This window comes from Cherax quadricarinatus, chromosome 88 (genome assembly GCF_038502225.1).
Source record: "Cherax quadricarinatus isolate ZL_2023a chromosome 88, ASM3850222v1, whole genome shotgun sequence".
NCBI lineage: Eukaryota > Metazoa > Arthropoda > Malacostraca > Decapoda > Parastacidae > Cherax > Cherax quadricarinatus.
This window is the reverse complement of record NC_091379.1, coordinates 13,663,814-13,691,149: the sequence shown is the minus strand read 5'-3', so window position 1 is coordinate 13,691,149 and position 27,336 is coordinate 13,663,814. Positions and strand designations below refer to the sequence as shown.

General features: G+C 40.7%; 1 long non-coding RNA gene across 1 annotated transcript in view; it reads left to right on the top strand.

Annotated features, from left to right (window-relative positions):
• LOC138855277 (uncharacterized) overlaps positions 1-27,336 on the top strand; it is a 68,535-nt gene extending 41,199 nt beyond the window's left edge. The window contains exon 3 of the long non-coding RNA XR_011394483.1: positions 27,241-27,336. This is a non-coding gene — a long non-coding RNA (uncharacterized lncRNA). The remainder of the gene's footprint in view (positions 1-27,240) is intronic.

The window sequence follows — 27,336 nt, the reverse complement described above, 5'->3', positions numbered from 1 at the left end:
AACTCAAGTCATCCATCGAAACGCAAAATACTTGGGCTACTGTTGACAGCATTACAAAAAATCCCAAATGCAACGTCTATGCTCAAGGTCACCTTCACCGACGTGAACATGGCTGCCACTGCACTGAACGAAGGTCTTGCTGCATACTACTACTACATCAGTCCCACCTACATAGAAGCAGAGAGATACCACTACATCCAACATTGCTGGAACTGCTATTCTTATCTTCACACCACCAAAGCATGTCCAGTAAAAGACAAGAAGTTCTGCACTACATGTGGTAGTGAGGGACACACCTTCAGTTCCTGCACCGCTGCTGCTCCAACACAACCAGCGTGTTTAAACTGCAAAAGTAATGATCACCATACACTGGCAGCAAAATGTCCTACAAGAAAGAATATTATGAAGAAAACACAAGATGCAGCAAAGAAAAAACCTACAAGCAACACTCCAACGTATGCAGCAATTGCAAAGATACAAGCAGACACTACAAAATTACTTCAAGCATCTACTCAGCCCGCCTCCACCACCACCACTACCATCACTCCTCCAACATGTGACGTAACCAAGATCCACTACTGGTTACTATACGCTCACATGCAGAACATGGCTGTACCTGGATCATTTAAGTCTACCATCAACGAGTTATTTGCATTAAATAATATGCCTTCATTTACATTTCCAGCATCTCCACCTTCTGAAGAAATTCTCAAATTCACCAAAAACTTAATCGCCAACTCTTCTGCAGAAGTGCCATCAACACCACCAACTAGTGACGTCAATCCAACAACGACCAATGAGAAGCCTCCACCGCCACCACCTCTCACTGAATCCAACCAATCAGAAGCCTTACCACCAGAAACATCTTCTAATTCGTCTACTGAAGTTGAAAACGAAGCAACACCACCTTCCTCTACTCCACCACCTCCTTCTCTACTTAGCTCACGTCGATTACCTGAAACACCATGCTTTAAACACAAAGGACTCGAATTCTACACCACGAGGCTATACCCTGCAAGCATGACTCGCCTAGAACTCATCCAACATCTCCAAGACAACACTGTATCGTACCAAAGCGAAGAAAGACCACTCCCTATCTACAACCAGATACTCCACCACCTCCAAACCAACGAAGGCTACTACAGCTCTCCCATAAGTGTGATACAACTCTCTCGAAAACAATATACCGCACTGATAAACGGTTTAAGACCATAACCAACTCATCCTGCTTGCTGCCTTCTGACACTCCCAGCTCCTGCCGCTGCCTACGCCATCCTCTCCTAGTGAGCCAAGCAATGACATCAGTCAAGCCTCTCTATCTACGTCTCCAGTACTTTTGTACCACATGTCCCAAAGTGGTTGGGCCACTTGCCTTGATTCCTCCTCTTCCCCTCCTCCCCATCTTTTTCCAGTTATTTCCATCCTTCCTTATCCTTTTTCCTTCCCATCTTACGACAGCTCTCGTCGTCCTCGATCCGATCCGATCACTGTGACTCATCTGAGTCTTCAGATTCCAAGAGTGACCCCTTGTTTCTGTGTCCCATCTCTGGAACATCTTGTCTCTGTCCACTTTATCTATTCCACGAAGTATTTTGTATGTCGTTATCATGTCTCCCCTATCCTTCCTGTCCTCCACTGTCGTCAGGCCGATTTCCCTCAACCTTTCTTCATAGGACATTCCCCTTAGTTCTGGAACTAACCTTGTCGCAAACCTTTGCACTTTCTCTAATTTCTTAACGTGCTTGACCCGGTGCGGGTTCCAAACTGGTGCTGCATACTCCAGTATGGGCCTGACATACACGGTGTACAGTGTCTTGAAAGATTCCTTACTTAGGTATCGGAATGCTAATCTCAGGTTTTCCAGGAGCCCATATGCTGCAGCAGTTATCTAGTTGATGTGTGTTTCTGGAGATGTGTTCGGTGTTATAATCATGCCAAGATCTTTCTCCTTGAGCGAGGTTTGCAGTCGTTGGCCACCAAACCTATACTCCGTCTGCGGTCTTCTTTGCCCTTTTCCAATCTTCATGACTTTGCATTTGGCAGGGTTGAATTCGAGAAGCCTGTCCAGCCTGTCCAGATCTCTTTGAAGGTCTGCCTGATCCTCATCTGATTTAATTCTCCTCATTAACTTCACATCATCTGCGAACAGGGACACCTCTGAGTCTATCCCTTCCATCATGTCATTCACGTATACCAAAAATAGCACTGGTCCTAGGACCGACCCCTATGCGACCCCGCTCGTCACACGTGCCCATTGTGATACCTCATCACTCACCATGACTCGTTGTTGCCTCCCTGTCAGGTATTCTTTGATCCATTGAAGTGCCCTTCCTGTTATACGCGGCTGATCCTTTAGTTTCTGCACTAATCTCTTGTGAGGAACTGTGTCAAAGGCCTTCTTGCAGTCCAAGAAGATGCATTCCACCCACCCCTCTCGTCTCTTACTTCTGTTACTTTATCATAAAATTCCAGAAGGTTTGTGACACAGGATTTGCCTTCCATGAAACCGTGCTGGTTATCATTTACACTTTTGTTCCATTCCAGGTGCTCCACCACTCTCCTCCTGATAATCTTCTCCATAACTTTCCATACTATACACGTCAGTGACAGAGGTCTATAGTTTAGCGCCTCTTTTCTGTCTCCTTTTTTTAAAAATGGGAACTACATTTGCCGTCTTCCATACCTCAGGTAGTTGTCCAGTTTCAAGGGATGTGTTAAAGATTGTGGTTAATGGGACACACAGCATTTCTGCTCCCTCTCTAAAGATAGATGGGGAGATGTTGTCGGATCCCATTGCCTTTGAGGTATCAAGGTCACTTAGCAGTTTCTTCATCTCCTCCTCAGTTGTGTATATTATATATTAATGTGATGCTGCTCTCTTGCTTTCATGTGGTTGTTTCTGTGGTGGTCCAGGTACACATGTTTATATTCATGTAATGACAACAGATTTATTCATGGCACAGAACGTCGCAGTGCAACCTTAAAACTAAACATTCAAAAATGTGTTTTACCTTCTACACTCTGGGGTTAAAGAGTTAAGTTGTGTTAGTTGCTGCACTGTCAGGGATCCCAGTCATGACTAGGCAGAAGTTGAGGAAAGAATATTGTTAAACTAGGTGTGTTTTTCTGGTGATTCTTTCCTCGTACTGAGTTAATGACGATCTAATGTGAAAAGCCCATGGGGACTACCACACAATAGAGCGTAAAACTAATGTCAAAGATCTGGGAGTGATCATGTCAGAGGATCTCACCTTCAAGGACCATAACATTGTATCAATCTCATCTGCTAGAAAAATGACAGGATGGATAATGAGAACTTTCAAAACTAGGGAGGCCAAGCCCATGATGACACTCTTCAGGTCACTTGTTCTATCTAGGCTGGAATATTGCTGCACACTAACACCACCTTTCAAGGCAGGTGAAATTGCTGACCTAAAAAATGTACAGAGAACCTTCACGGCGCGCATAACGGAGATAAAACACCTCAGTTACTGGGGACACATTTGAAGTTCCTCAACCTGTACTCCCTAGAACGTAGACAGGAGAGATACATGATTATATACACTTGGAAAATCCTAGAGGGATTAGTACCAAACTTGCACACGAAAATCACTCCCTATGAAAGCAAAAGACTCGGTAGGAGATGCAACATCCCCCCAATAAAAAACAGAGGTGCCGTTAGCATGATAAGAGACAACACACTAAGTGTCAGGGACCCAAGACTGTTCAGCTGCTTCCCGGCATACATAAGGGGGATTACCAATAGACCCCTGACTGTCTTTAAGCAGGCACTGGACAGACACTTGACAGGCACCTAAAGTCAGCTCCTGACCAGCCGGGCTGTGGGTATTTTGGACTGCTTGCGGCTAGCCGTAACAGCCTGGTTGATCAGGCCCTGGTCCACCATGAAGCCTGGTCACAGACCGGGCCGCGGGGGCACTGACCCCCGTAACTCTATCCAGGTATACTCCAGGGGTTAAGAAGGCAGTGAATATTGGCTCCTCATGCAAGAATTATCACCATGCGAATTAGGCAGACTTACCGTGTGTCATCCGCAGCTTGTGACCAGTTGATGACCTTGATGAATGTTGTTAATGTCTGCTCACGGAAACAGTTCCTTACTCTTGATTTAGGGAATTGGATCTGTGCACTGCCTGAGTGATAATCTCCGGGTTTAATTATAATAATAATAATGCTTCTTTCAAACCACTGGAGTGACTGAACTTCTTTGAGTTGCCTCTCAAAACCTCTGGAAGTCTTTAAGATGTTGATTGTAGTCCAAATCAGTTTTTATTTTTTATTTTTTTTTTTTATTCGCCGGTATTCTCCCGGCCCGGGTCTTTTCCAAGTAGTGGTGACCCGGCCTTGGCTCCCTATCTGGGGAGTGTCTCGAGACTTAAGTCTCCCATGGGAGGAGGTACAGTGCCTCCTCATCTTTGGGACCAAGTGTCCCCAGGCCTAGCCACATTCCCCGCCCTCACGGGGCTCGTAGGGAGAAGCTAGGCCTCTGGTCTGCCATCTGCCCCGCCTCAAAGGGGCTCGTGGGGATGGCAGCCTTATGAGCTGCAGATGGCAGCAAGCTCAGGCCTCTCTTGACCTTGGGTTTTTATTTAACAGTTGTGAGAGTTTAAATGTATTATGACTTTGATATTGTATGTGTGCTCGTGTTAATGTGTTGTATTTTTAAGCAGCACTGTTGACCCTGGTGGGTTTAGCGCATAGTTTTGATAATAATAATAATAATAATAATAATAATAATAATAATAATAATAATAATATAATAATAATAATAATAATAATAATAATAATAATAATAATAATACCAGTAATGTGTTATACAGTTTTCTTCCAGTCACACTCACAAAGAACACAGTAAACACCACTGTAAGGACAGACTTTAGTAAAGTAAATTTCAAGATAATTGAGCTTGGAGCTTGTATAACCGGAGCTTCGGTAAGATGGGGAAGGAAGAAGGATGGGAAAGGTTTGGGAGTTTGGAGGAGGAGGGATGATAAAGGTAAGTGGTCTATCCACTTTGGGCAAGTTGTGCAGGTGTTCTGCAGGTATCGATGTGCGAGGATTGCTGGAATGAGGAGCTGACAATTTGAATGGGCTGCAAGGCAGGAGACAGTCAGGAACAGAACAGAGGACTCACGGGTAAGAACCCACTGAGGGCGAGGGGGAAGTGGGGACAGAACGAAGAATAGCCGGTGAGAGGAATATCTTGAGTTTAAGATAATGAGTCGGGACTAAACCCAACCACAAAACCTTGGGAAGTAGATGGCGAAGACGATGTAGAGACACGAGAACACAACAGAGGCTGGCTGCATCTTGCATGGTGGGCAGGGGAACCTCTACCTTTCGTCTTCATCCTTGGATCATGATGAATTCTCCCAACAGACGTGGCTTATGGCATATTGTAGTCAGGTGAGGTGAAGCAGGAGAAGGCGGGGTCATAGTGGTACTATCCACTAGTCAAAGTAGGTCTTTGCAACTGTAGGTCTTCTTCCACTTATACACTCTTTCACTCTGAACTTCCACCCCATCACACAATGTCTTAAATGCTACAAATTCGGCCACGAGAAAAACACATGCACATCCACACAAATCTGCTCCAGATGTTCAGCAACTGGCCACTTCTGGAATACTTGCAACCTTCCCCTAAAATATTCTAATTGCGGCAGGTCACACACTGCAGTTGCAAATTCCTGCCCTTCTAGAAAGCACATTCTCTCCTCCCTCAGAGCTAGCCAACCTCCCTCCCTCCCCAACCCTTTCCCTGCACCTCCCTTCCCTTCCATACCTCCCTCCCCTACCCCCAATGCCTGGGCCTCCCCACGCACTTGGTCTGCCTCTTCTACTCTACACACATCAAACACCAACACACAGACTACAAGCACTTCTCCTATTACACCTACACCCACACTAGACTGCAAAACTAACTGTCAACTCGCTACTGTTGCCCACTCTGCGATGGTAATCTCTCAAGGTTGCTAATCAGACTACTCACATGTCCTTAACCTAATCTTGTCTGCTAACAATCTTCCTTCTCTAATTATCCCTCCTTCCTGCTTCTCTTCTAAGCCCCCTACAACGTCTCCCTCCTCCCTCTCTCCCACCCCACTTCCTACACCCTCCTCCTTCCCTACCCCTCTTCACTACATCCACCCCTCCCACCAACACCCCTACTGCTGCTGCTACGACCACCCCTCCCCCCACCTTCTTACCCACTTCCTCATCCCCAACCAAAGCTTTCACTTCCTCATTCCTTACCAAAGCTTCCACTTCTTCTGCATCCACCTTCGCCCACTCGCCCTCCACCACAACCAACACTTCATCCAGGTCCAACTCCACCTCCTCCAGACAAAATCCATTCAACCCTAAACCTACCCTAACTTCTGACAGCGGCAGCGGCAGTAGAGACAGCAAGCTCTGTTATTTTTCTCATCTGCAGAGCCCACTAAAGCTTTAATGATGGCCTAATTGCAATCATAACTGCACTAACGTACGTAGAACCCAGCATGACCCAAGATAATCAACAGTGATACCTACAAACCGAAAAATTACCGAGTGAAGCGAAGACTGCCCCACAATCTCCAAGCACAACCCCGCTGCCAGACGACTACCTACTCCAAGCTCTTAACTGTCCTAGTTTCTTCATCTAACCACAGTAACTCCTGCACTACTATGAGACCAGCTACTATAAGAAACAGCACTAAGAACAGCAAGGTAGCGCCCAGAAATCAACTATTCCATAAGAGGACCCAGCAGGACGCCGGTGCATCATCCACCCCCCTTACAACCCAGAGCGACGCATCAACAACAACAAACATGGCCGACTCACCCACCAACCCAGGCAACTCCACAACAACAACAACAACCGTGACTGACTCCCTCACTACCTCTACTGCCTTCATAGGATTTAACCCAGCTGATATGCTCCCAGGTATGACTAATGATCCTGATACACTAAAGCACTACATCACCACCCTAACGGCGGATAACTTAAATCTTCGTGCTGAAAATATGTCTCTCCGTGCAACAATAACAAATCATGAATCTAAGTTACTTCACCTTGAGAACAAGATCAACAACCTTGAACAACAGCTAACATCAACTGGCATGACTGATTTTGGCAAGACCTTCCAATCAGTCATAACCAGTCACACAGACTAAATAACTTCCCTAAACACGAAGATTGATAATGCCGTCAAGAACTGGAAAATAAACATGGATACCCAACTGAACAATTATTTTCCTAACCAAGATGACAAGGCAGAGCAAGACAAGTTATCTGATGCAGTAGTAATTAGCACTCCACTCTTTCCCAGCGAACTAAACCATTCCAACTGCAAAGCTACAACTCTCCAGATCATACGTGACCACCTACATGTTAATGTACCAGTGTCGGAAATAAAAGAATCGCGGTTACTAGGGAACCAAAGCAGAAAAAGTGTTATGCTCAGATTTCACACACAAGACAGGAAAAAAGATCTAATAATTTCATCTATCAAAGCAAAAAAAGATATATACATAAATTAATGTCTCACAAGAAAACGACAGAACCTCCTGTACAGAGTGAGAAAACTGAAACCTGAGAATAATGATAAAATTCACCAGTGCTTTGTACGTGATGGACAAATTCTAGTGAGAAAACAAATGTAGGCCGTGTGTACTACATTACAAGTGAAAATGAACTAGCAAACTTCCTTCATTATGCAAACATTACAGAGTCTGACTGATATTAGTGACCAAATCCTTACTACATTAGTGTATGTTATTAAACTAATCCCTGTACTATCACCTCCTAGATAGTATTTACTACCTCATTATCCCAGGTGTCCCACACAGTTCTTTGTGTGACCCAGTTTGTGTTATCTTCCCAGATTCCCAATTCACAATTTATTTTTTGTTAATAGGATACTTATTCTTTAATAATATCTGTATTACCTTTTTCTTTCCTACTTAAGCACTGTTAAAATTCTCTTATGATCATACCTAATTTTCCCTTTTCTCCCAAACTACAAATAACAAACTAGTGTATGTTCCTACTACACTACTGTGCAATACCTTGAACCATCTCTCACTAGCTAGTATCAACTACCTCAAATAATATTCCTATAGTGATATTATTTGCTCAAACTTTATGTTATTAGGCAATTACAACTCTCAGATTATTTTCATATCTTAGTGACTATATTGTGTGTGCAATTAGTGTATATTTCAATGACATTATTGTTCAAGGCCCAAAACTATCTTTTGCTGCTACTACCAACTACCTCATATTAGTTTTTACTTTTTAGAGTACAATAAATTGCTCAACTTATTATATATAACAAATCAGATCTTACTCCCAGATCAATATCATATCTTAGTTACTATCTGCCAATTTAACTTTGCCATTATTTAATTTAGTCCCTATATATTTTCTCCTTTATTTTAGCTTTATTATAGCTTTATATAACAACCTTAGTTCATATATTCACAATTGTTAAAATAATCAAGGTGCTATTCTCAGGTGCTAAAGTGTAATAAGTTCAATATTTTGCCATAATATTCCCAAGATCATTTATTTGATTACCACTTTATTGTTCACCACAATTTTTTTGTTTTAGTCCCTTGTATATTGTCTCCTTTATTTTAGCTTTAAAGAACTACCTTAGCCAAAATTTTTACATTTGTTAAATAATTCAGGTGCTATTTTATAGTTTTAGAATATTTACTTTGTCTTATACTTAATTCTAACTATAGATTCACTATAAATCTTATGATAACAAGCATTGATCCTGATACCAACCTCTTATTGAATGACTTAAATGAATCAAACAGTTACTGTAATTACTACACAGCAGAACAATCAAAGGCACTACTCAGAGCCAACAACAACATAACTATCTTTAACTACAATATCAGATCTTTAAGCAAGCATTATGATGACCTCCTAGCATTACTAAATTCCTTGCATGCCAATATGTCCATCATTACACTAACTGAAACCTGGCTAAAGCCTGTTACTACAGATGTCTATGCCATTCCTGGTTACACAGCCATACACAACTGTAGGCCAGACCAACAAGGAGGTGGCACAGCTATATACTACTCAGACCAACTAGAATGTATCACTAATACTTGCACAAGGGATGAACATGGGGAATATATAATAGCTAAATTCAAATCCAAATACCTACAAAAACCTCTCACAGTGATAAACATCTACAGAGTTCCACAGTCAAACATTAGCCATTTTAGTGACAACCTAGGAAGTATGATAACTGATGCACGCATGAACAAAGATCACTTACTACTCTCAGGTGACTTCAATATAAATCTCCTGCAAGACCAGGACCCACACGTTACTGAATTAACAAACACGATGAGTAACTGCATGTTGCTACCAACAGTAACAAAACCTACAAGAGTTACAGAGACTAGTGTTTCCCTACTTGACCACATCTGGACCAACACCATATCCCCTTTAAAATTAGGCATAATCACAGATAATACCACAGACCATTACCCTACCTTCCTCATCACAAATCTTGGGAAATTACCCCAAGACACTACTAAAGTCACTTTCAGACTTCACAATGAGGCAGCCATTAATAACTTCACAACAGCAGTAACAAACATTGACTGGCACACTGAGCTAGAAATCTATACAGATATTGATGAATGTATTAATAATTTTCTAAAAAAGACCCAATACCTCTATAACAAGCACTGCCCCAAAGAAACTAAACAGATGACAGCTAAGAGACTGAACAGTCCCTGGCTAACACCCAGCATCCTCAATCCATAAACACAAAGCCCCAATACGAAAAACAGTACAGAATGGGTCACATAACCAGAGACCAAACAAAACGTTACTCGTCAATCCTAACCAGCCTGATAAGAAGGGCTAAAAAACTGTATTATGAGAACAGATTATCCAACTTACGAGGTGATATAAAAAAAGACCTGGAAAACCCTATCAGAAATTCTAGGAACAAAAAAGATATCACGAAATAGCGAAATTGAATTAACCAAACAAGATGAACCCCAACTCCCACCAACTGAAACAGCAGACTCAGTAATTTCTTCTCCACTATAGAAAAAAACCTTGCCAATAAAATCCCAAGCTCAGATACCCCACCCAATGACTACCTCACTGGAAACTTCCCGAACACACTGTTCCTAGCTCCGACTAACCCATACGAAGTCTCCCTTATTATCAACACACTAAAAAACAAGGCAGGAGATTTAAATACCTTACCACCCTTTATATACAAAAAACTGTCACAAGTGCTATCACCAATCATTGCAACACTCTTTAACAAATCCATTGAATCCTCTACCTTCCCTACAGTTCTCAAAATAGCAAGGGTCACCCCGATCCATAAAGGAGGAGACCAGAGTTGAATAACTATAGACCAATATCCAACTTACACCCTCTCTCAAAAATCTTCGAAAAATTAATTCATAAGCGGATCTATTCCTACCTCATCTCGCACAACATACTCAACCCCTGTCAGTTTGGGCTCAGGCCTAATAAAAATACTAATGATGCTATTATACACATGCTAGAACACATATATACTGCAATAGAGAAAAAAGAAGTCCCACTGCGGATCTTCATTGACTTACATAAAGCTTTTGATACAGTTGACCCAGACTTGCTCCATATAAAATTGTCACACTATGGTATAAGAGGGCACTCCCTCAACTACCTAAAGTCTTACCTCAGCAACAGAAGCCAATATGTGTACACAAACGGGGCAAATTCTTCCGCACAGCCAATTACAGTTGGTGTCCCACAGGGAAGTGTCCTTGGCCCTCTACTCTTTCTCATATACATAAATGACCTACCAAATGCATCGCAACTACTCAAACCCACACTATTTGCAGATGACACTACATACGTCTTCTCTCACTCGAGCCCAGTCATGCTAGCCAATACTGTAAATACTGAATTACAGAAAATATCTACCTGGATGAGTACTAACAAACTTACTCTAAACATTGACAAAACCTACTTCATTCAGTTTGGTAACAGAGCTACAGATGTACCTCTTAACATAATGATAAACAGATCACCTATCACAAAATTCACAGAGGGAAAATTTTTAGGAATCCACCTTGATAATAGACTCAGATTTCAAACACATATACAACAAATTTCCAAAAAAAATTCCAAGACCGTAGGCATACTATCGAAGATGAAGATACCATACTATGTTCCACAGTCAGCCCCCCTGGCCCTATATCACTCACTTATTTACCCCTATCTCACCTATGGAATTTGTGCATGGGGCTCAACAACAATAAACCATCTCAGACCACTAATTACCCAACAAAAGGCTGCAGTCAGAATGATAACAAATTCCCACTACAGGCAGCACACTCCACCAATATTCAAAACACTCAACCTACTCACCATACAAAACATCCATACTTATTACTGCACCTACTACATTCATAGAACACTTAACTCTGATATAAACCCTCCCCTCAAACATCTCCTTGCCAACCTCAACAGAACACATGACCATAACACAAGGCACAGATCACTCGTTGATGTTCCTCATGTCCAACTCACGATATGCAAAAACTCAATGCACATAAAAGGCCCTAAAATCTGGAATTCATTACCAATGAATATGAAAGAAAGATTATCTGTTTATAAATTCAAGTCTCTTCTCAAAAATCACTTACTCACCCACAATCAAATTAATACTGAATAATTGTATCTCATAAATTGTATATCTTAAATGTTTCTCATAATTGTATCACAGAAATATTTAATCTGAGACCCAATCAAACTTTATTATTTTTTAATTACATTACCTAACAGAATACTCCATTCTACTGAATGTACAGCAATGCATGCAACCATATGACCTGTCTTTGTAATACTCACTAGAGCTTAATTGTTATCTGTTTACAATAATGTTTAGGAATGCTTAGTTAATCTTAAGTTAATTTTAAGCCTGCCCATAATGCTCTGCATACAAGGGGCTTTGGCATGCTGCTCTCAATTGTATTCTTTTGTACTTTTCTGTATCATGTTCAAACAAATAAATAAATAAATAAATAGATCCATCTCTTCCTCCCTTTCCAGGAAACGGGTCCGTAACACCTACAAACACACATCCACCGATGGCACCACTATCACGGGCTGTAATCTAAACTCCCCCGACATTAACTTTGCTATGACGAAACCATTAAATCATGTTTAAGGCGATTCAGTTCAATGTACGTTCTTACTTTACAATTAGACACCTACTGGCCAAGCTCCTTGAAGCAGAGAGGCCAGATATTGTTTTACTAAACAGTACCTGCCTCAAAGCCCCTTAACGTATCCGCCATTATGGTTATACTGCACTACAGCCCCCTATGATCTCCTCGATGGGGTTGCCATCCTTGTCAAATCCAACATAAAACACGAATTTCTCCCAATTCCTTTTATTCACCAACATTGTCTTGCGGTCAGAATATACACCCACCTTGGACCCTTCATCTTTTTCACCACCTATGCTCGCTTTGTACCTAGTTCAGCTATCAAAACTTTGGGGGGCCCAGTCCCTGGACCCATTATGTACCTCTGTAATCTGTAAATACCTTTGTAACTTGTCATGATTGTGACTAGACCTACTTGGAGTTCATTACCTTTGTAAATTGTGAGTTCATTACCTTTATAAATTGTGAGTTCATTACCTTTGTAAATTGTGAGTTCATTACCTCTGTAACTTGCTCAGCTATCAAAACTTTGGAGTCCAGTCCCTGGACCAATTATGTACCTCTGTAATCTTTTGACTACCGCCCACAGGATGGGTATGGGGTGCATAATAAACATATTAAACTAACTGCTTGCCCAAACACTATTCTCAACATACACGACCTTTCCTTAGTCTTCAACTACACCAACACACCAACATACCCACTCGCTGACATGAATGCCAAACACACCACCTTTCATCACACCAGTAACAACCAACTTGGTCACCAATTACACAACTTCACAAACCATAAAAACCTAATTCATCTCGGCCCAGACTTCAACACCTTCTACAACCACACGGGCTAAGGCAAACCCGACATCATTCTGGCAAACCAAGCCAGCTCTCTCTTCAACACGACATCTCACCTGGCCCTATTACAGGCTCTGATCACATCCCAGTCATCTTACACATTTCTCCAACCCTATCCTCATCCCAGCCACACCTTCCTTCTCCTACAAGAATGCTGACTGAGATGCTTTCAAACAACACATAGACTATACCAACCTCAACTATGACTACAACAACAAACCCATCTCTGACACTGACACTCAAGAGAGGACATCTTGTTCAGATTCACTGTTCCACTCATCAACTACCCTATTTTCAAACCAATACTTTCCTTTATCCTTTCGAAATCTAAACTTGTCTAATTTGAATCCATTATTGTGGGTTCTCTCTTGGAGAGATATCCTCAAGACCTTATTTATATCCCCTTTGTTAATACACATCTTCCACTTGTACACTTCGATCATGTGTCCCCTCATTCTTCGTCTTACAAGTGAATGCAATTTAAGGATCTTCAATCTTTCTTCATAAGGAAGATTTCTAATGCTATGTATTAACTTTGTCACTCTTTGCTGAATGTTTTCTAACGAATTTATATCCATTCTGTAAAATGGAGATCAGAACTGAGCTACATAATCCAGGCGAGGCATTACTAATGATGTATAAAGCTGTAGTATAGCGACATGACATAGGTTGTTCTCGGTAAGTCTGACTTGTTCTTGGTTCATCTCGGTTGTTCTTAGTAAATCTTACTTGTTCTCGGTAAATTCAAGCTTGTTCTCGGTTGCCCTTGATTGTTCTCGGTTCATCTCAGTTGTTCTTGGTAATTAGTAGGACCCTTCCAGTGGGACAGTGAATGACTACGAAGTTAGGCCTTGCCACTGACGTTGGTAATGGTCTTTAAGTCAGGATAAACACGATTCTGTCACTGAAAGAAGCCTTTGTTGCTAGGTGCTGTTGTACGAGCTCGTGATGATCCACTCAACAAGCTAACTAAAGTTTCTGTTAACATCATGCCTAAATTTTCTTTCAAGAAACTAATAAACTTACTGATGATATGCGAAGTTTTGCTGCCTTGTAACTCCAAATCTACCATAATCATCTCCATAGACAAATCATCGTCCAGCTGATGCCTTTCTCTGCCTCCCTCGCCCCTTGCAGTCGTCCATCGACTAATCACACCGCACCACCATTCAGTCACACCACCACTCAAGATGCAGCTAGCACGTCGTGTATTCTCCTGCCTTCTGTATTACTGCTTCATCTGCTTCACAGTGCTTTGCAGTTGGGTTTGTTTCCGACTCTTTATCTTCGACTCCGGCCCTTTCTCTCACCGACTATTTTTTCTTCTATCCCCATTTACCCCTTCCCCCAGTGGGTTCTTACCTGTGAGTCACTCGTTCGTTCGTTAGAGAGTTGAACTTCGTTCTTGAGAGGTGTCTCACTTGAATTGGATGTTTGGGTTTGGATCCAGGATCTTTGAGGACGATGAGTATATCGTCAATGGTGGAGATGTCGCGGAGGCAGGCGCTGTCGCTAATTGGTCGGTAGCAGTGGTGGTGGAAGTAGATGTTGGTGGTCTCTCATTGGTGGGATTTTGCGGTGTCTCGACGGTCTCTGATTGGTCCGTTTCCATTGTGGGAGGAGTAGGTGGTGGTGGTGGAGTTGTGGAGATATTGATAGTACTGGTAGTTGAATGAATGATGTCCGATGAATGTGGAGATTCCGGAAATGTTAAGCTTGGCATGTTGTTGAGTTTGAGAAGTTCATTGATGGTGGTGTTCAATGATCCAGGTGCAGCTACATTGTGTACGTGACGCAATAAAGGATTTTGGTGAAGTCGCCAGCAGGAATCAGTGGTGTTGTAGTACTTGCGTTAGACGCAGTTTGAATAGCTTTGAGAATCTTGGTGGTGTCTGCTTGGAGCTTGGTAATGGCAACATATGTTGTAGATTGGGTAGTGGCTTTCTTCTGCTGTTCACGTTGTTTCTTGAGTACTTCTCGTCTAGTAGGACACTTGGCCGCAAAGGTATGGTGGTCATTCTTACAGTTCAGGCATTTAGGTGGAATGTTGACGGTGCAAGTCTTGAAATCATGTCCTTCGTTGCCGCAGGTAGAGCATAACTTCATGTCCTTGGTGTGGCAGTCTTTAGTGGTGTGCAGGTATGAGCAATAGTTATAACACTGTGGGACGTGCTTGAATTTCTCTGCTTCAGTGTAGGTTGGATGTGGAAACAGTGGATGGCCAGTCCCTCAGCGAGAGCTCTGCCTGCCATGTTGACGTCACTGAAGGTGACCTTCAGCATAGAGGAAGCATAAGAAATTTTAGTGATATATTCTACCTTGGCCCAAGGGTTCTTGTCTTCTATGAATGATTTTCTTTCTCCAATAGCCTGGGTAATGATGAGCTTATCCAGTTGCTTGAGGAACACAGTTCTCTTGGCCCTCAAAGCTGGGGAAGTCATGACCTGAAATCCTCGTTCTTGAAGAGTGGTAATACCATAGGTGGTGATGGATTTCTCAGCATCGGTGTCGTCAGTACAGACAACAACGAAAGCCTCTTTGAGCGACAGAATCGCATTAACTTGACTTGCAGAGTGCCACTGATGTGGAAGTGCTAGTTTGGATGAGTCATTGACTGTCCCACTTACTAGTTTGATCTTCACTCGGTTTAAGACGTGCATCGTGGAAGATGTCAACGAGTGGATAAGTAAAGCTCCCTCCTCAACGGGGATCGTACCGATGTCTAAAATATTCTCAAATGGGAGAATGATCGTGGGAGAGGGGAGAGGGAATCGTGTGGCAATGGAGAGTTGTTAGAATTACTACAGTGTAAAATTTCAACTAAAACGTTATTATTATTATTATTAGTAGTAGTAGTAGTAGTATTAGTAGTAGTAGTAGTAGTTGTTGTTGTAGTAGTATTTGCATTTCACTTAGCATACAACTTTTAAAGCCCAAATGATAATACAGAAGAACCTCTACTTGCGAGCGTGTCCAAGTTTTTCCAAATATGGCGATGGGTCAATTTTTTGCTCTATAAGCGAGCAGACCTCAGGGCAGGTCATGGAACGAGCGAGCAAGGTCATGGAACGAGCGAGCAAGGTCATGGAACGAGCGAGCAAGGTCATGGAACAGATTAAACTCGCAAGTAGAGGTTCCACTGTACTTTGGTTTAACGCTTGCTTACAATTACAAGCAAATATTTCATTACTTATTTTCTCTACAATTGTAGGACAGTAATTCCCTCAAGAAATCGAAGAGATAGAAATACAAGAAAAACTGTTTTATATAACTGAAACATTGCAAGAATTATCCTGTTAACAAGTGTGATCACGGTGTAACAGCGCACAAAATGCATCCTAAAGGATTAACTGGATTTTCAACTTTCTAACCAATACAACACAAAGAGTAATAGTAAACAGAGTTAAGTCGGAGGCTGTGACAGTAAAAATCTCTGTTCCACAAGGTACAGTACTCTCCCCCATCCTTTCATCCTCATATCAGACATGGACAGAAATGTTAACAATAGCACCGTATCTTTTGTTTACGGTACTATAATCTGCATAAGACTGTCATCCACTGAGGACATGGTAAATCTCAAGGTGGATATAAAGCAAGTTTTCTAATGGGCCACGGAAGACAATATGATGTTCAATGAGGACAAATTTCAGTTACTCCGTTATGGAAAACTTGAGGAAATAATTGCTAGAACGGAGTATACTGGAAAAATTAATACCATAATAGAGGGAAAACGTAATGTGGAAGACTTGGAAGTGTTAATGTCAGAGGATCTCACTTTCAAGGATCACAACAGTGTCACTATCACATCAGCGAGGAAAATGATACGAGGGGATAATGAGAACTTTCAAAACAAGGAATGCTATGCCAATGACCATGTTTAAATCATTTGTTCTCACTAGGCTGGAATGCTGTTGTACACTAACAACCCAATTCAAGGCAGGTGAAGTCACAGATCTAGAGAACCATCACTGCTTGTATGATATCAATCAAGCACCTCAATTACTGGGAACATTTTGAGTTTATTGTACTCTGTGGAATGCAGGCGAGGGAGAGAGAGAGATTATAATTTACACTTGGATAATCCAAGAGGGACTTGTCCAAAATCTAGAAAGGGAAATCACTCCCTACAATAGCAAAGACTAGGCAGACAGTGCAAAATTCTCCCAAATGAAAAAAGGGGATGCTTTGAGTACACCAAGAGAAAACACAAAAAGTGTCTAGGGCCTAAGATTGTTTAACAGCCTGCCATCGTACATAAGGGGAACACTTTACCGGGCAGGACCGTGTAGAAATGGTTCTAAATAGATGGTTTTTGCGCATGTCTTCCTACTTCCACCACACATCTGGATCCCTATTCTCTATTTCTGACCAATCACAAGCCTTCTATGAGTCTCTCCAGATAAACTGCGATGGCGTCTGCTCACTTCCCATTGGTTGAGAGACCAAAATGTAAACACTTTTAGCTTGGTATCGCCGAAAGCAGTTTTTTTTCCTCGAGTGACATTCATATACTCTTTATTTTACCTTTTGCAATGTCGGTAAGTATTCATTTTTGTGTTTAGTGCATAACTGAATAGTTTAGGCATATTTTGACATATAAGTATAGTTTGTGTGAAGCATAATATCAGTGCACCATGCAACTGAAAAAAGTGCATGAAAAAAACGATCGTGCATACATGGTCCCGCCCGTCAAGGCCTAATTAGCAATTTCAGTAAATAAATATTTATAAAAAAAATTCTGATGCATATATGAATTCTGTAGTGGTTTGGGTGTTTACGGAACATTTTTATTGTCCTTCTAGATCAATGAGAAATTGTTTTATGGTGGTTCCTCCAAAGAGAAGTCCAAATATGTCTGCTTTTTGAAGGAAAGTGACTCAGATCCAGAACCAGATGACCTGGAATTGCTTAACAGTGGTGATGAATACTTGCCACCGGATGCAGAGGTGTCAAGCGATGAGGAGCAGGAAGATAGACTAGCCAAAAAGCCTAAATTAGCCAAGGAAAAGAAAGGTATTATGATCGAGAAGTACCCTGATGAAAAAGATCTTCATGATGACCTTGTTCTTCAAGCTGAGACAGACTGGAACAAGGTTGACATCAAAAATGACCCTTTGACTGTATACCAACATGAAAAGCAATTAGTGATCTAGAATGATTGTTCTTTCTCAGGAAATTCAGGAATATGGGACTTGAAGGTTTCACCCCTTTGCAATGTGGCCTGGTGGCCTGGTGGCTAAAGCTCCCGCTTCACACACGGAGGGCCCGGGTTCGATTCCCGGCGGGTGGAAACATTTCGACACGTTTCCTTACACCTGTTGTCCTGTTCACCTAGCAGCAAATAGGTACCTGGGTGTTAGTCGACTGGTGTGGGTCGCATCCTGGGGGACAAGATTAAGGACCCCAATGGAAATAAGTTAGACAGTCCTCGATGACGCACTGACTTTCTTGGGTTATCCTGGGTGGCTAACCCTCCGGGGTTAAAAATCCGAACGAAATCTTATCTTATCTTATCCATGTTGCGCTTTGGTTCATTTTTATATTTTTTGTATACTTACAAAATGTTTGGAAACAAGTTCCATTTATGTTTTTGATATTGTCTATTTGTATAATAAATTAGAAAAATACTTATTTGGTGTTTTATTAATTGCAACTTTGCAACTTTCAAAAGTTGCCAACCTTTACCGGGCAGGATCACTTAAACATGGACGTCGAATATTGGCAATTGAACGAAAACTTATTTTTAGAAATCCATTTATATGGGCTCATTTCCCTTACATTGAGATACTTTGTCGACTCATAGGAATTACATTTCGAAATTCACATTTTCCTAGGGGTGACCACTAAAGGGATTATTATATAATATATTATTAATATTAATAACAACAGACCCCTGCTGCCTTTTAAGAGGGAGCTCAACAGATACCTAAAGTCAGTACCTGACCAGCGGACCTGTGGTTCATACGTCAGTTTGCATTCGATCAGCAGTAACAGCCTGGTTAATCAGGCCCTGACCCACTACGAGGCCTGGTCTCAGACAGGGCTGCAAGGGCGTTGACCCCTAAAAACTCTCTCCAGGTATATTCCATGTATATGCAAGATATATTCCAGGTATACTCCAGGTATCTCACTATTAAACCATAATAGGGATAGACAATCTTGGACGACGTAATTGTCCACCAGACTAAGGCGTTTTAAATTCTTTTTCCAAATTACGGGTTAGTAGTGAATTGTTCCGGTTAGGGTATTTTAGGTTAATAGTTTATTGGCCCTGTTAAAATGTTGTGGGTTTTTCATTTTAACTTTAGTTACATGATATTAGTTGTGTAATGGACTGCTTCTTAAAATATATTAGCAATGACAATTCTCCATTATTAACTTATGGAACGGGCTGGATTCCAACCCTTTACACGTCACGCATACAAGTAACAGAGTGGTACTGTAACACTGTACAAGTAACAGAGTGGTACTGTAACACTGTACAAGTAACAGAGTGGTACTGTAACACTGTACAAGTAACAGAGTTGTGCTGTAACACTGTAACACTGTGCTGTAACACTGTATCATGTTGGTTCATTATAGTTGTCTGTTCATTGACAATTAATCTCTACAGTAGTGGTGCAGTAACACTGTATCATGCTGGTTCATTATAGTTCTGTTCATTGATAGTTAATGGCTACGATAGTGGTGCTGTAACACTATCATGCTGGTTCATTATAGTTCTGTTCATTGATAGTTAATGGCTACGATAGTGGTGCTGTAACACTATCATGCTGGTTCATTATAGTTCTGTTCATTGACAGTTAATGGCTACTATAGTAGTGCTGTAACACTATCATGCTGGTTCATTATAGGTTAGTGTTCATTGACAGTTACCCTTTGAAGGGCAGGAACTAGCAAACTAGCACCTGAACATGTGTTTCTTTGCATGTGTCATCCTACTCCTGCCGCTCATCTAGATTCCCGTTCTTGACTTCTGACCAATCACAAGCCTTCCCTGAGTCACTTCAGCTAAGTGGTGATGACGTTTGATGGCTTCCCATTGGTTGAGAGGCCAAAATATAAACACTGGTCACTTGGCGTCGCCGAGAGTGGGATTTTTTCTTCTACTGATACTCATATACTCCTGGATTTTACCCTCTACAATGTCGGTAAGTACTGATTGTTGTGTCTAGTGCATATATGAATAGCTTAGGCATATTTTGATATATATATATATATATATATATATATATATATTATATTATATATATATATTATATATATATATATATATATATTTTTTTTTTTTTTTTTTATCACACCGGCCGATTCCCACCAAGGCAGGGTGGCCCGAAAAAGAAAAACTTTCACCATCATTCACTCCATCACTGTCTTGCCAGAAGGGTGCTTTACACTACAGTTTTTAAACTGCAACATTAACACCCCTCCTTCAGAGTGCAGGCACTGTACTTCCCATCTCCAGGACTCAAGTCCGGCCTGCCGGTTTCCCTGAATCCCTTCATAAATGTTACTTTGCTCACACTCCAACAGCACGTCAAGTATTAAAAACCATTTGTCTCCATTCACTCCTATCAAACACGCTCACGCATGCCTGCTGGAAGTCCAAGCCCCTCGCACACAAAACCTCCTTTACCCCCTCCCTCCAACCCTTCCTAGGCCGACCCCTACCCCGCCTTCCTTCCACTACAGACTGATACACTCTTGAAGTCATTCTGTTTCGCTCCATTCTCTCTACATGTCCGAACCACCTCAACAACCCTTCCTCAGCCCTCTGGACAACAGTTTTGGTAATCCCGCACCTCCTCCTAACTTCCAAACTACGAATTCTCTGCATTATATTCACACCACACATTGCCCTCAGACATGACATCTCCACTGCCTCCAGCCTTCTCCTCGCTGCAACATTCATCACCCACGCTTCACACCCATATAAGAGCGTTGGTAAAACTATACTCTCATACATTCCCCTCTTTGCCTCCAAGGACAAAGTTCTTTGTCTCCACAGACTCCTAAGTGCACCACTCACTCTTTTTCCCTCATCAATTCTATGATTCACCTCATCTTTCATAGACCCATCCGCTGACACGTCCACTCCCAAATATCTGAATACGTTCACCTCCTCCATACTCTCTCCCTCCAATCTGATATTCAATCTTTCATCACCTAATCTTTTTGTTATCCTCATAACCTTACTCTTTCCTGTATTCACCTTTAATTTTCTTCTTATGCACACCCTACCAAATTCATCCACCAATCTCTGCAACTTCTCTTCAGAATCTCCCAAGAGCACAGTGTCATCAGCAAAGAGCAGCTGTGACAACTCCCACTTTGTGTGTGATTCTTTATCTTTTAACTCCACGCCTCTTGCCAAGACCCTCGCATTTACTTCTCTTACAACCCCATCTATAAATATATTAAACAACCACGGTGACATCACACATCCTTGTCTAAGGCCTACTTTTACTGGGAAAAAATTTCCCTCTTTCCTACATACTCTAACTTGAGCCTCACTATCCTCGTAAAAACTCTTCACTGCTTTCAGTAACCTACCTCCTACACCATACACTTGCAACATCTGCCACATTGCCCCCCTATCCACCCTGTCATACGCCTTTTCCAAATCCATAAATGCCACAAAGACCTCTTTAGCCTTATCTAAATACTGTTCACTTATATGTTTCACTGTAAACACCTGGTCCACACACCCCCTACCTTTCCTAAAGCCTCCTTGTTCATCTGCTATCCTATTCTCCGTCTTACTCTTAATTCTTTCAATTATAACTCTACCATACACTTTACCAGGTACACTCAACAGACTTATCCCCCTATAATTTTTGCACTCTCTTTTATCCCCTTTGCCTTTATACAAAGGAACTATGCATGCTCTCTGCCAATCCCTAGGTACCTTACCCTCTTCCATACATTTATTAAATAATTGCACCAACCACTCCAAAACTATATCCCCACCTGCTTTTAACATTTCTATCTTTATCCCATCAATCCCGGCTGCCTTACCCCCTTTCATTTTACCTACTGCCTCACGAACTTCCCCCACACTCACAACTGGCTCTTCCTCACTCCTACAAGATGTTATTCCTCCTTGCCCTATACACGAAACCACAGCTTCCCTATCTTCATCAACATTTAACAATTCCTCAAAATATTCCTTCCATCTTCCCAATACCTCTAACTCTCCATTTAATAACTCTCCTCTCCTATTTTTAACTGACAAATCCATTTGTTCTCTAGGCTTTCTTAACTTGTTAATCTCACTCCAAAACTTTTTCTTATTTTCAACAAAATTTGTTGATAACATCTCACCCACTCTCTCATTTGCTCTCTTTTTACATTGCTTCACCACTCTCTTAACTTCTCTCTTTTTCTCCATATACTCTTCCCTCCTTGCATCACTTCTACTTTGTAAAAACTTCTCATATGCTAACTTTTTCTCCCTTACTACTCTCTTTACATCATCATTCCACCAATCGCTCCTCTTCCCTCCTGCACCCACTTTCCTGTAACCACAAACTTCTGCTGAACACTCTAACACTACATTTTTAAACCTACCCCATACCTCTTCGACCCCATTGCCTATGCTCTCATTAGCCCATCTATCCTCCAATAGCTGTTTATATCTTACCCTAACTGCCTCCTCTTTTAGTTTATAAACCTTCACCTCTCTCTTCCCTGATGCTTCTATTCTCCTTGTATCCCATCTACCTTTTACTCTCAGTGTAGCTACAACTAGAAAGTGATCTGATATATCTGTGGCCCCTCTATAAACATGTACATCCTGAAGTCTACTCAACAGTCTTTTATCTACCAATACATAATCCAACAAACTACTGTCATTTCGCCCTACATCATATCGTGTATACTTATTTATCCTCTTTTTCTTAAAATATGTATTACCTATAACTAAACCCCTTTCTATACAAAGTTCAATCAAAGGGCTCCCATTATCATTTACACCTGGCACCCCAAACTTACCTACCACACCCTCTCTAAAAGTTTCTCCTACTTTAGCATTCAGGTCCCCTACCACAATTACTCTCTCACTTGGTTCAAAGGCTCCTATACATTCACTTAACATCTCCCAAAATCTCTCTCTCTCCTCTGCATTCCTCTCTTCTCCAGGTGCATACACGCTTATTATGACCCACTTCTCGCATCCAACCTTTACTTTAATCCACATAATTCTTGAATTTACACATTCATATTCTCTTTTCTCCTTCCATAACTGATCATTTAACATTACTGCTACCCCTTCCTTTGCTCTAACTCTCTCAGATACTCCAGATTTAATCCCATTTATTTCCCCCCACTGAAACTCTCCTACCCCCTTCAGCTTTGTTTCGCTTAGGGCCAGGACATCCAACTTCTTTTCATTCATAACATCAGCAATCATCTGTTTCTTGTCATCCGCACTACATCCACGCACATTTAAGCAACCCAGTTTTATAAAGTTTTTCTTCTTCTCTTTTTTAGTAATTGTATACAGGAGAAGGGGTTACTAGCCCATTGCTCCCGGCATTTTAGTCGCCTCATACGACACGCATGGCTTACGGAGGAAAGATTCTTTTCCACTTCCCCATGGACAATAGAAGAAATAAAAAAGAACAAGAGCTATTTAGAAAAAGGAGAAAAACCTAGATGTATGTATATATATATATGCATGTGCGTGTCTGTGAAGTGTGACCAAAGTGTAAGTAGGAGTAGCAAGATATCCCTGTTATCTTAGCGTGTTTATGAGACAGAAAAAGAAACCAGCAATCCTACCATCATGCAAAACAGTTACAGGTTTTTGTTTCACAGTCATCTGGCAGGACGGTAGTACTTCCCTGGGTGGTTGCTGTCTACCAACCTACTATATATATATATATATATTTATATATATATATATATATATATGTCGTGCCGAATAGGCAGAACTTGCGATCTTGGCTTAAATAGCAACGCTCATCTTGCCATATAGGACAAGTGAAAATTTGTGTATGCATTAATTTCGCCAAAATCATTCTGAACCTAACGAAAAAAAATATATTTGATTGTGTTTGTTTAGTACTAAATTACTGTAAACGTATTTAAAATATATTTAGTTGGGTTAGGCTAAAATAAATTGCTCTTGTTATAATAAGGTTAGGTAAGTTTTCTAAGATTCTTTTGGTGCAAAATTAAAAAATTTTACATTAACATTAATGAAAAAAATATATCTTTAAAAGTATAAGAGAAAATTTCAGAAAGGACTTAATTTTAAATGAGTTCTTGCTAATTGATCAGTTTTACATATTCGGCACGACATATATATATATACAGTGGTCCCTCGTTTTTCGTAGTTCTCGGCAATCGTAAGTTTCGCCAATCATAGGGGTATTTTCGTATAAACATGGACTCGCTTTTCATAGGTTGACTCGCGAATAGTAGTTCGTCCAGGACGCTTACGCACGGTGTGAGCAGGGGAGGCCTCCCTACCCAGCCAGTCTGGCACTGTTTACCAGTGAGTGAAGGTCCCCTCAAGTGCTCCTACGAAATATTTCATAATATTCCACTCATTTTAGTGCTTGCAAGTACTAAATAAGCTATCATAGCTCCAAAGAAAGCTCCTAGTGCCAAGCCTGTGGTAAAGAAGGTGAGAAATATGTACAGTGACAAAGTCTTGTACAATTTTAGGGGAGTGTTAAAGAGACACCAGAAACAGAGCTCTCTCCACAGTTACTTTGCGAGACAGGACTAGAGTGACTCTTAAGGTGGTCCTAGTGGCATTAAGAAACAGAGAAGAGAAGCAACCCCAGAGAAGCAATTGGTACCTGAGGTGTTGCTGGAAGGGGATTCCCCTTCCAAACTGTAAACAATCCAATCTCTCTCCTCCTCCAGTCTCCCATACACTAAGAAGAATCTCCAATAAAGGTAAGTGTTATGCTGTTAATGTTTCATTCATCATTTCCCATTGTATTGTTTATGTACTACATGTATATTTCATGTAATTTTTTTTTTTGTTTTAATACTTCTGAGTGTCAAAAACGGATTAATTGTATTTACATTATTTCTTATGGAGAAAATTGATTCGCAAATCGTAAATTTCGTTTATAGTAGCTCCTCCAGGAACGGATTAATTACGAAAAACGAGGGACCACTGTATATATCTATATATATATATATATATATATATATATATATATATATATATATATATAAATATATATACAGTGTCTTTTTTCTGTCTCTTAAACATGCAAGATTTCAGGTACGCCTTGCTACTTCTACTTACACTTAGGTCACACTACACATACATGTACAAGCATATATATACACACCCCTCTGGGTTTTCTTCTATTTTCATTCTAGTTTTTGTTCTTGTTTATTTCCTCTTATGTCCATGGGGAAGTGGAACAGAATTCTTCCTCCGTAAGCCATGCGTGTTGTAAGAGGCGACTAAAATGCCGGGAGCAAGGGGCTAGTAACCCCTTCTCCTGTATATATTGCTAAATGTAAAAGGAGAAATTTTCGTTTTTCCTTTTGGGCCACCCTGCCTCGGTGGGATACGGCCGGTGTGTTGAAAGAAAGAGAGAATATATATATATATATATATATATATATATATATATATATATATATATATATATATATATATATATATATATATATATATATATATATATAAAACGTCCTTGTAAAGCATAATATGAGTGTACCATACAGTTGAAAAAAGTGCAACAAGAAAGGCATGAGTACACTCGCCACTGCCCGTTTAGGCCTATACTCCAATTTCAGTAAATAAATATTTATAAAAATATTTCTATTGCATATATGAATTCTGTAGCGGTCTGGATGTATACAGAACATTTTTATTGTCCTTCCAGATCAATGAGAAATTGTTTTATGGTGAGCCCTCCAAATCAAAATATGTCTGCATAAGAACAACTACTAGAGCTTCATCAAGTACTTCCAATGGTGACAGTAATGATTTGCCAACCTTGCAATTGTCATCTGATATGCAGTTCCAATATGCAGAAAGGTCTGATGACAGTGTGAGGTTCGATAAAATACTAGGTCACTGGCCAATGCTAGGCAAGCTACTTAGTTGCAAGTATTGCAGCAAAGAGAAAAGTTATGCCACATCCTCATTTTACTGTTCTATATGCAGAGTAAATCTATGCATAAAGAAGGATAAAAATTGCTTCATAGACTTTCATTCTAGGAATTAGTAATATAGAATGATTGCTCTTTTGAAAGTTTTATCCCTTTGCAATGTGTCCATGTTGCTATTTGATTCATTTTTATATTTTTCTGATACAGAATTTTTTGATACAAGTTCCGTTTATGTTTTTGATATTCTCTGTTTGTGTAATAAATTTAAAAAATAGTTATTGGGTGTTTTATTAACAATTGCAACATTAACATTTGTACTCCCTTTTTCGGGCAGGCGCTAGTACAGTCTGTCTTCCCAGATTAGCAATTGCTCGAAATTCACCTTATATTGAGATACTCTATCCACTCTAGGGAGTTCACTTCGAAATTCTAATTTCTCATAATTTTGCCCTCACGATAGTGGTGCAATAACACTATCATGCTGGATCATTATACTTGACTGTTGATTGACAGTTAATGGCTGCGATAGTGGCTCTGTAACACTGTATCATGCTGGATCATTATAGTTGACTCTTCATTGACAGTTAATGGCTACGATAGTGGCTCTGTAACACTGTATCATGCTGGTTCATTACAGTTGACTGTTCATTGACAGTTAATGGCTACGATAGTGGCTCTGTAACAATGTATCATGCTGGATCATTATAGTTGACTGTTCATTGACAGTTAATGGCTGCGATAGTGGCTCTGTAACAATGTATCATTCTGGATCATTATAGTTGACTGTTCATTGACAGTTAATGGCTGCGATAGTGGCTCTGTAACAATGTATCATGCTGGATCATTATAGTTGACTGTTCATTGACAGTTAATGGCTGCGATAGTGGCTCTGTAACAATGTATCATGCTGGATCATTATAGTTGACTGTTCATTGACAGTTAATGGCTACGATAGTGGCTCTGTAACACTGTATCATGCTGGTTCATTACAGTTGACTGTTCATTGACAGTTAATGGCTACGATAGTGGCTCTGTAACACTGTATCATGCTGGTTCATTACAGTTGACTGTTCATTGACAGTTAATGGCTACGATAGTGGTGGCGCTCGCACAACTGGAAATTGGTGCAGCAGCTGGATTTGCCGCAGTAACACTGCCACAGTTGACAGATCTATCC